Below are 8,809 nucleotides of genomic sequence, written 5' to 3' on the forward strand. Positions count from 1 at the left end.
TTAATGTTTATAGTTATACTTTGATTATTTGTTGATATTTTTAGATACCAATTGGTTTCTATGGATGTAACATGAACATTTATTGCTGGACTTGTGTCACTCTCATAGTTATATAAGTAGCCCTGGTTATGTTCATAGTTGTCACATAATATAGAGAATACTTTGATTTGATTTGTATGTGCTTATTATGTAAGTAATCAGCGCCATTGGTATTTAAATGAAGATGGTTGAATTAGTACTGCCCGTAATAGGAGTACATGTGATGAAAGTAGAAATACTAATTGTTCTGTTAAGATATATGGTGACGATTCAGGATCAGATACACAAGTGTATTTTGACAAGCTTGGCATGTTGCAGCTACCCAATTGGCTAAAATTTCTCCTGATAGACAAATGATGACAATGATAGTAACAACCAGAATGCAGGAATAAAGAAACTGTAAGGAAACAGTGGATGCAGACACCAAGGAGACTCCTGCAAGCTGTAGTTGCCGGCCATAAAGCCAACTTGGCGCGACCTGTGGTTGAACCAGGTACCACACACACCAGAGTTGAGCGATCTAGCACTAACCTATCGCAGCCTCAATTTACTGTATAATATATAACAATAACTATAGGTCGCCACGTAAATATCTGCTTTCGTTCAAAATAATTTGCTATATTACCTCTCAAGAATAAAATTCGTTTTCTGGATTTATTCTTTGTGAACGACGCTGATCTTTTAGTTAAATAATTCTTGACAGTGTATTTTTTTTCTGGTGATACAGAAAGGTATACAATATCGGCACCTTTTTCTGAAGTTTGTTTCAATTGCAATTGCTCTACACTGAGAAAAAATGTAGGTGGCGTACTTAAAAAGATAAGTTACATGCGTAATTCCTGTAGTTTTTGGACAACGTACAGCAGACGTATAACTGAAAACGCATGTTTTATAATACTTTCTGTATAAGTGTTCCATCTATACGTATTTTCTGTATGAAACAATGTAGGCGGTCAGGATCTCACATACAAATGGACGTATATAACATATAGCCGACGAAGGTAACATAAGTATATGCATGTGATATACGGAAAACTGTTAGATGTCAGACATCCTACAACGGCATGATGTAACATCTAAGGGCAGTGCCTACGTAGCATACGGATAACGTATGCTCCGTACTGATTTCTATAGTAAGCAAGAGGATACCGTATATTTGTACAATATACCGCTGTCCGGAGAACGGATTTTTCTCTGTGTAGTACCGGTGTCACAGGGATTTTTTACCCCTGGAAACTTTTACCCCCCGGAAAATTTTACCCCCTGGAAATCTTTACCCCCTTGTCGGTTTCTGGTAACTTCAAAGGAAAAGTCAAAAGTCACATTAAAAATTCATATAATTGAATGTGATCTCTCAGTGTATACACTCACTTTGGTCAAGATGGCTTTAAATCCGAAGATTTGGTAGGGGGGTAAAAATTTCCTAGGAAATTATTACCTCCCTGTCAGTTATTGGTTACTTCAAAGACAAACTCAAATGTTACATTATAAATTGATACCACTCTGTAGTATCTCTTAACAGACACAGTCATTTTGGCCAAGATGGCTTTAAATGCGAAGATTTGGTAGGGGGGTAAAATTTCCTAGGAAATTATTACCTCCCTGTCGGCTATTGGTTACTTCAAAGACAAACTCAAATGTTATATCATAAACTGATACCACTATGTAGTATCTCTTAACAGACACAGTCACTTTAACCAAGATGGCTTTAAACCCGAAGATTTGGTAGGGGGGTAAAAATTTCCTAGGAAATTATTACCTCCCTGTCGGTTATTGGTTACTTCAAAGACAAACTCAAATGTTATATCATAAATTGATACCACTCTGTAGTATCTCTTAACAGACACAGTCACTTTAGCCAAGATGACTTTAAATGCGAAGATTTGGTAGGGGGGTAAAAATTTCCTAGGAAATTATTTCCTCCCTGTCGCCTATTGGTTACTTCAAAGACAGACTCAAATGTCATATCATAAATTGATACCACTCTGTAGTATCTCTTAACAGACACAGTCACTTTGGCCAAGATGGCTTTAAATCCGAAGATTTGGTAGGGGGGTAAAAATTTCCTAGGAAATTATTACCTCCCTGTCGGCTATTGGTTACTTCAAAGACAAACTCAAATGTTGTATTATAAATTGATACCACCCTGTAGTATCTCGTAACAGACACAGTCACTTTAGAAAAGATGGCTTTAAATGCAAAGATTTGGTAGGGGGGTAAAAATTTCCTAGGAAATTATTACCTCCCTGTCGGCTATTAATTACTACAAAGACAAACACAAATGTTATATTATAAATTGATACCACTCTGTAGTATCTCTTAACAGAAACAGTCACTTTAGCCAAGATGGCTTTAAATCCGAAGATTTGGTAGGGGGGTAAAAATTTCCTAGGAAATTATTACCTCCCTGTCGGCAATTGGTTACTTCAAAGACAAACACTAATGTTATAATATAAATTGATACTACGCTGTAGTATCTCTTAACAGACACAGTCACTTTAGCCAAGATGGCTTTAAATCCGAAGATTTGGTAGGGGGGTAAAAATTTCCTAGGAAATTATTACCTCCCTGTCGTCTATTGGTTACTTCAAAGACAAACTCAAATGCTATTTTATAAATTGATACCACTTTGTAGTATCTCTTAACAGAAACAGTCACTTTAGCCAAGATGGCTTTAAATCCGAAGATTTGGTAGGGGGGTAAAAATTTCCTAGGAAATTATTACCTCCCTGTCGGCTATTGGTTACTTCAAAGACAAACACAAATGTTATATTATAAATTGATACTACGCTGTAGTATCTCTTAACAGACACAGTCACTTTAGCCAAGATGGCTTTAAATCCGAAGATTTGGTAGGAGGGTAAAAATTTCCTAGGAAATTATTACCTCCCTGTCAGCTATTGGTTACTTCAAAGACAAGCACAAATGTTATATTACAAATTGATACTACGCTGTAGTATCTCTTAACAGACACAGTCACTTTAGCCAAGATGGCTTTAAATTGCGAAGATTTGGTAGGGGGGTAAAAATTTCTTAGGAAATTATTATCTCCCTGTCGACTATTGATTACTTCAAAGACAAACTCAAATGTTATATCATAAACTGATACCACTATGTAGTATCTCTTAACAGACACAGTCACTTTAACCAAGATGGCTTTAAACCCGAAGATTTGGTAGGGGGGTAAAAATTTCTTAGGAAATTATTATCTCCCTGTCGACTATTGATTACTTCAAAGACAAACACAAATGTTATATTATAAATTGATACCACTCTGTAGTATCTTTTAACAGACAGTCACTTTAGCCAAGATGGCTTTAAATGCGAAGATTAGGTAGGAGGGTAAAAATTTCCTAGGAAATTATTACCTCCCTGTCGGTTATTGGTTACTTCAAAGACAAACTCAAATGTTATATCATAAATTGATACCACTCTGTAGTATCTCTTAACAGACACAGTCACTTTAGCCAAGATGACTTTAAATGCGAAGATTTGGTAGGGGGGTAAAAATTTCCTAGGAAATTATTTCCTCCCTGTCGCCTATTGGTTACTTCAAAGACAGACTCAAATGTCATATCATAAATTGATACCACTCTGTAGTATCTCTTAACAGACACAGTCACTTTGGCCAAGATGGCTTTAAATCCGAAGATTTGGTAGGGGGGTAAAAATTTCCTAGGAAATTATTACCTCCCTGTCGGCTATTGGTTACTTCAAAGACAAACTCAAATGTTGTATTATAAATTGATACCACCCTGTAGTATCTCGTAACAGACACAGTCACTTTAGAAAAGATGGCTTTAAATGCAAAGATTTGGTAGGGGGGTGAAAATTTCCTAGGAAATTATTACCTCCCTGTCGGCTATTAATTACTACAAAGACAAACACAAATGTTATATTATAAATTGATACCACTCTGTAGTATCTCTTAACAGAAACAGTCACTTTAGCCAAGATGGCTTTAAATCCGAAGATTTGGTAGGGGGGTAAAAATTTCCTAGGAAATTATTACCTCCCTGTCGGCTATTGGTTACTTCAAAGACAAACACTAATGTTATAATATAAATTGATACTACGCTGTAGTATCTCTTAACAGACACAGTCACTTTAGCCAAGATGGCTTTAAATCCGAAGATTTGGTAGGGGGGTAAAAATTTCCTAGGAAATTATTACCTCCCTGTCGTCTATTGGTTACTTCAAAGACAAACTCAAATGCTATTTTATAAATTGATACCACTTTGTAGTATCTCTTAACAGACACAGTCACTTTAGCCAAGATGGCTTTAAATCCGAAGATTTGGTAGGAGGGTAAAAATTTCCTAGGAAATTATTACCTCCCTGTCAGCTATTGGTTACTTCAAAGACAAGCACAAATGTTATATTACAAATTGATACTACGCTGTAGTATCTCTTAACAGACACAGTCACTTTAGCCAAGATGGCTTTAAATTGCGAAGATTTGGTAGGGGGATAAAAATTTCCTAGGAAATTATTACCTCCCTGTCGGCTATTGATTACTTCAAAGACAAACACAAATGTTATATTATAAATTGATACTACGCTGTAGTATCTCTTAACAGACACAGTCATTTTGGCCAAGATGGCTTTAAATGCGAAGATTTGGTAGGGGGGTAAAATTTCCTAGGAAATTATTACCTCCCTGTCGGCTATTGGTTACTTCAAAGACAAACTCAAATGTTATATCATAAACTGATACCACTATGTAGTATCTCTTAACAGACACAGTCACTTTAACCAAGATGGCTTTAAACCCGAAGATTTGGTAGGGGGGTAAAAATTTCCTAGGAAATTATTACCTCCCTGTCGGTTATTGGTTACTTCAAAGACAAACTCAAATGTTATATCATAAATTGATACCACTCTGTAGTATCTCTTAACAGACACAGTCACTTTAGCCAAGATGACTTTAAATGCGAAGATTTGGTAGGGGGGTAAAAATTTCCTAGGAAATTATTTCCTCCCTGTCGCCTATTGGTTACTTCAAAGACAGACTCAAATGTCATATCATAAATTGATACCACTCTGTAGTATCTCTTAACAGACACAGTCACTTTGGCCAAGATGGCTTTAAATCCGAAGATTTGGTAGGGGGGTAAAAATTTCCTAGGAAATTATTACCTCCCTGTCGGCTATTGGTTACTTCAAAGACAAACTCAAATGTTGTATTATAAATTGATACCACCCTGTAGTATCTCGTAACAGACACAGTCACTTTAGAAAAGATGGCTTTAAATGCGAAGATTTGGTAGGGGGGTAAAAATTTCCTAGGAAATTATTACCTCCCTGTCGGCTATTAATTACTACAAAGACAAACACAAATGTTATATTAAAAATTGATACCACTCTGTAGTATCTCTTAACAGAAACAGTCACTTTAGCCAAGATGGCTTTAAATCCGAAGATTTGGTAGGGGGGTAAAAATTTCCTAGGAAATTATTACCTCCCTGTCGGCTATTGGTTACTTCAAAGACAAACACTAATGTTATAATATAAATTGATACTACGCTGTAGTATCTCTTAACAGACACAGTCACTTTAGCCAAGATGGCTTTAAATCCGAAGATTTGGTAGGGGGGTAAAAATTTCCTAGGAAATTATTACCTCCCTGTCGTCTATTGGTTACTTCAAAGACAAACTCAAATGCTACTTTATAAATTGATACCACTTTGTAGTATCTCTTAACAGAAACAGTCACTTTAGCCAAGATGGCTTTAAATGCAAAGATTTGGTAGGGGGATAAAAATTTCCTAGGAAATTATTACCTCCCTGTCGGCTATTGATTACTTCAAAGACAAACACAAATGTTATATTATAAATTGATACTACGCTGTAGTATCTCTTAACAGACACAGTCACTTTAGCCAAGATGGCTTTAAATCCGAAGATTTGGTAGGAGGGTAAAAATTTCCTAGGAAATTATTACCTCCCTGTCAGCTATTGGTTACTTCAAAGACAAGCACAAATGTTATATTACAAATTGATACTACGCTGTAGTATCTCTTAACAGACACAGTCACTATAGCCAAGATGGCTTTAAATTGCGAAGATTTGGTAGGGGGGTAAAAATTTCTTAGGAAATTATTATCTCCCTGTCGACTATTGATTACTTCAAAGACAAACACAAATGTTATATTATAAATTGATACCACTCTGTAGTATCTTTTAACAGACAGTCACTTTAGCCAAGATGGCTTTAAATGCGAAGATTAGGTAGGAGGGTAAAAATTTCCTAGGAAATTATTACCTCCCTGTCGGCTATTGGTTACTTCAAAGACAAACTCAAATGCTATTTTATAAATTGATACCACTTTGTAGTATCTCTTAACAGACACAGTCACTTTAGCCAAGATGGCTTTAAATCGGAAGATTTGGTAGGAGGGTAAAAATTTCCTAGGAAATTATTACCTCCCTGTCGGCTATTGGTTACTTCAAAGACAAACACAAATGTTATATTATAAATTGATACTACGCTGTAGTATCTCTTAACAGATACAGTCACTTTAGCCAAGATGGCTTTAAATCCGAAGATTTGGTAGGGGGGTAAAAATTTCCTAGGAAATTATTACCTCCCTATCGGCTATTGGTTACTTCAAAGACAAACTCAAATGTTATATTATAAATTGATACCTCTCTGTAGTATCTATTAACAGACACAGTCACTTTAGCCAAGATGGCATTAAATGCAAAGATTTGGTAGGGGGTAAAAATTTCCTAGGAAATTATTACCTCCCTGTCGGTTATTAATTACTACAAAGACAAACTCAAATGTTATATTATAAATTGATACCACTCTGTAGTATCTCTTAACAGAAACAGTCACTTTAGCCAAGATGGCTTTAAATCCGAAGACTTGGTAGGGGAGTAAAAATTTCCTAGGAAATTATTACCTCCCTGTCGGCTATTGGTTACTTCAAAGACAAACTCAAATGTTATATTATAAATTGATACCTCTCTGTAGTATCTCTTAACAGACACAGTCACTTTAGCCAAGATGGCGTTAAATTCAAAGATTTGGTAGGGGGTAAAAATTTCCTAGGAAATTATTACCTCCCTGTCGGCTATTAATTACTACAAAGACAAACTCAAATGTTATATTATAAATTGATACCTCTCTGTAGTATCTCTTAACAGAAACAGTCACTTTAGCCAAGATGGCTTTAAATCCGAAGATTTGGTAGGGGGGTAAAAATTTCCTAGGAAATTATTACCTCCCTGTCGGCTATTGGTTACTTCAAAGACAAACTCAAATGTTATATTATAAATTGATACCTCTCTGTAGTATCTCTTAACAGATACAGTCACTTTAGCCAAGATGGCATTAAATGCAAAGATTTGGTAGGGGGTAAAAATTTCCTAGGAAATTATTACCTCCCTGTCGGATATTAATTACTACAAAGACAAACTCAAATGTTATATTATAAATTGATACCACTCTGTAGTATCTCTTAACAGAAACAGTCACTTTAGCCAAGATGGCTTTAAATCCGAAGATTTGGTAGGGGGGTAAAAATTTCCTAGGAAATTATTACCTCCCTATCGGCTATTGGTTACTTCAAAGACAAACTCAAATGTTATATTATAAATTGATACCTCTCTGTAGTATCTCTTAACAGACACAGTCACTTTATCCAAGATGGCATTAAATGCAAAGATTTGGTAGGGGGTAAAAATTTCCTAGGAAATTATTACCTCCCTGTCGGCTATTAATTACTACAAAGACAAACTCAAATGTTATATTATAAATTGATACCACTCTGTAGTATCTCTTAACAGAAACAGTCACTTTAGCCAAGATGGCTTTAAATCCGAAGATTTGGTAAGGGGGTAAAAATTTCCTAGGAAATTATTACCTCCCTATCGGCTATTGGTTACTTCAAAGACAAACTCAAATGTTATATTATAAATTGATACCTCTCTGTAGTATCTCTTAACAGACACAGTCACTTTAGAAAAGGTGGCATTAAAGGCAAAGATTTGGTAGGGGGTAAAAAATTCCTAGGAAATTATTACCTCCCTGTCGGCTATTAATTACTACAAACACAAACTCAAATGTTATATTATAAATTGATACCACTCTGTAGTATCTCTTAACAGAAACAGTCACTTTAGCCAAGATGGCTTTAAATCCGAAGATTTGGTAGGGGGTAAAAATTTCCTAGGATATTATTACCTCCCTGTCGGCTATTGGTTACTTCAAAGACAAGCACAAATGTTATATTACAAATTGATACCACTCTGTAGTATCTTTTAGCAGTCAGTCACTTTAGCCAAGATGGCTTTAAATGCGAAGATTTGGTAGGAGGGTAAAAATTTCCTAGGAAATTATTACCTCCCTGTCGGCTATTGGTTACTTCAAAGACAAACTCAAATGCTATTTTATAAATTGATACCACTTTGTAGTATATCTTAACAGACACAGTCACTTTAGCCAAGATGGCTTTAAATGCGAAGATTTGGTAGGAGGGTAAAAACTTCCTAGGAAATTATTACCTCCCTGTCGGCTATTGGTTACTTCAAAGACAAACACAAATGTTATATTATAAATTGATACTACGCTGTAGTATCTCTTAACAGACACAGTCACTTTAGCCAAGAGGGCTTTAAATGCGAGGATTTGGTAGGGGGGTAAAAATTTCCTAGGAAATTATTACCTCCCTATCGGCTATTGGTTACTTCAAAGACAAACTCAAATGTTATATTATAAATTGATACTACGCTGTAGTATCTCTTAACAGACACAGTCACTTTA

This window comes from Thermobia domestica, chromosome 16, assembly GCF_964235325.1.
Source record: "Thermobia domestica chromosome 16, izTheDome1.hap1.1, whole genome shotgun sequence".
In the NCBI taxonomy this organism is placed as follows: Eukaryota; Metazoa; Arthropoda; class Insecta; order Zygentoma; family Lepismatidae; genus Thermobia; species Thermobia domestica.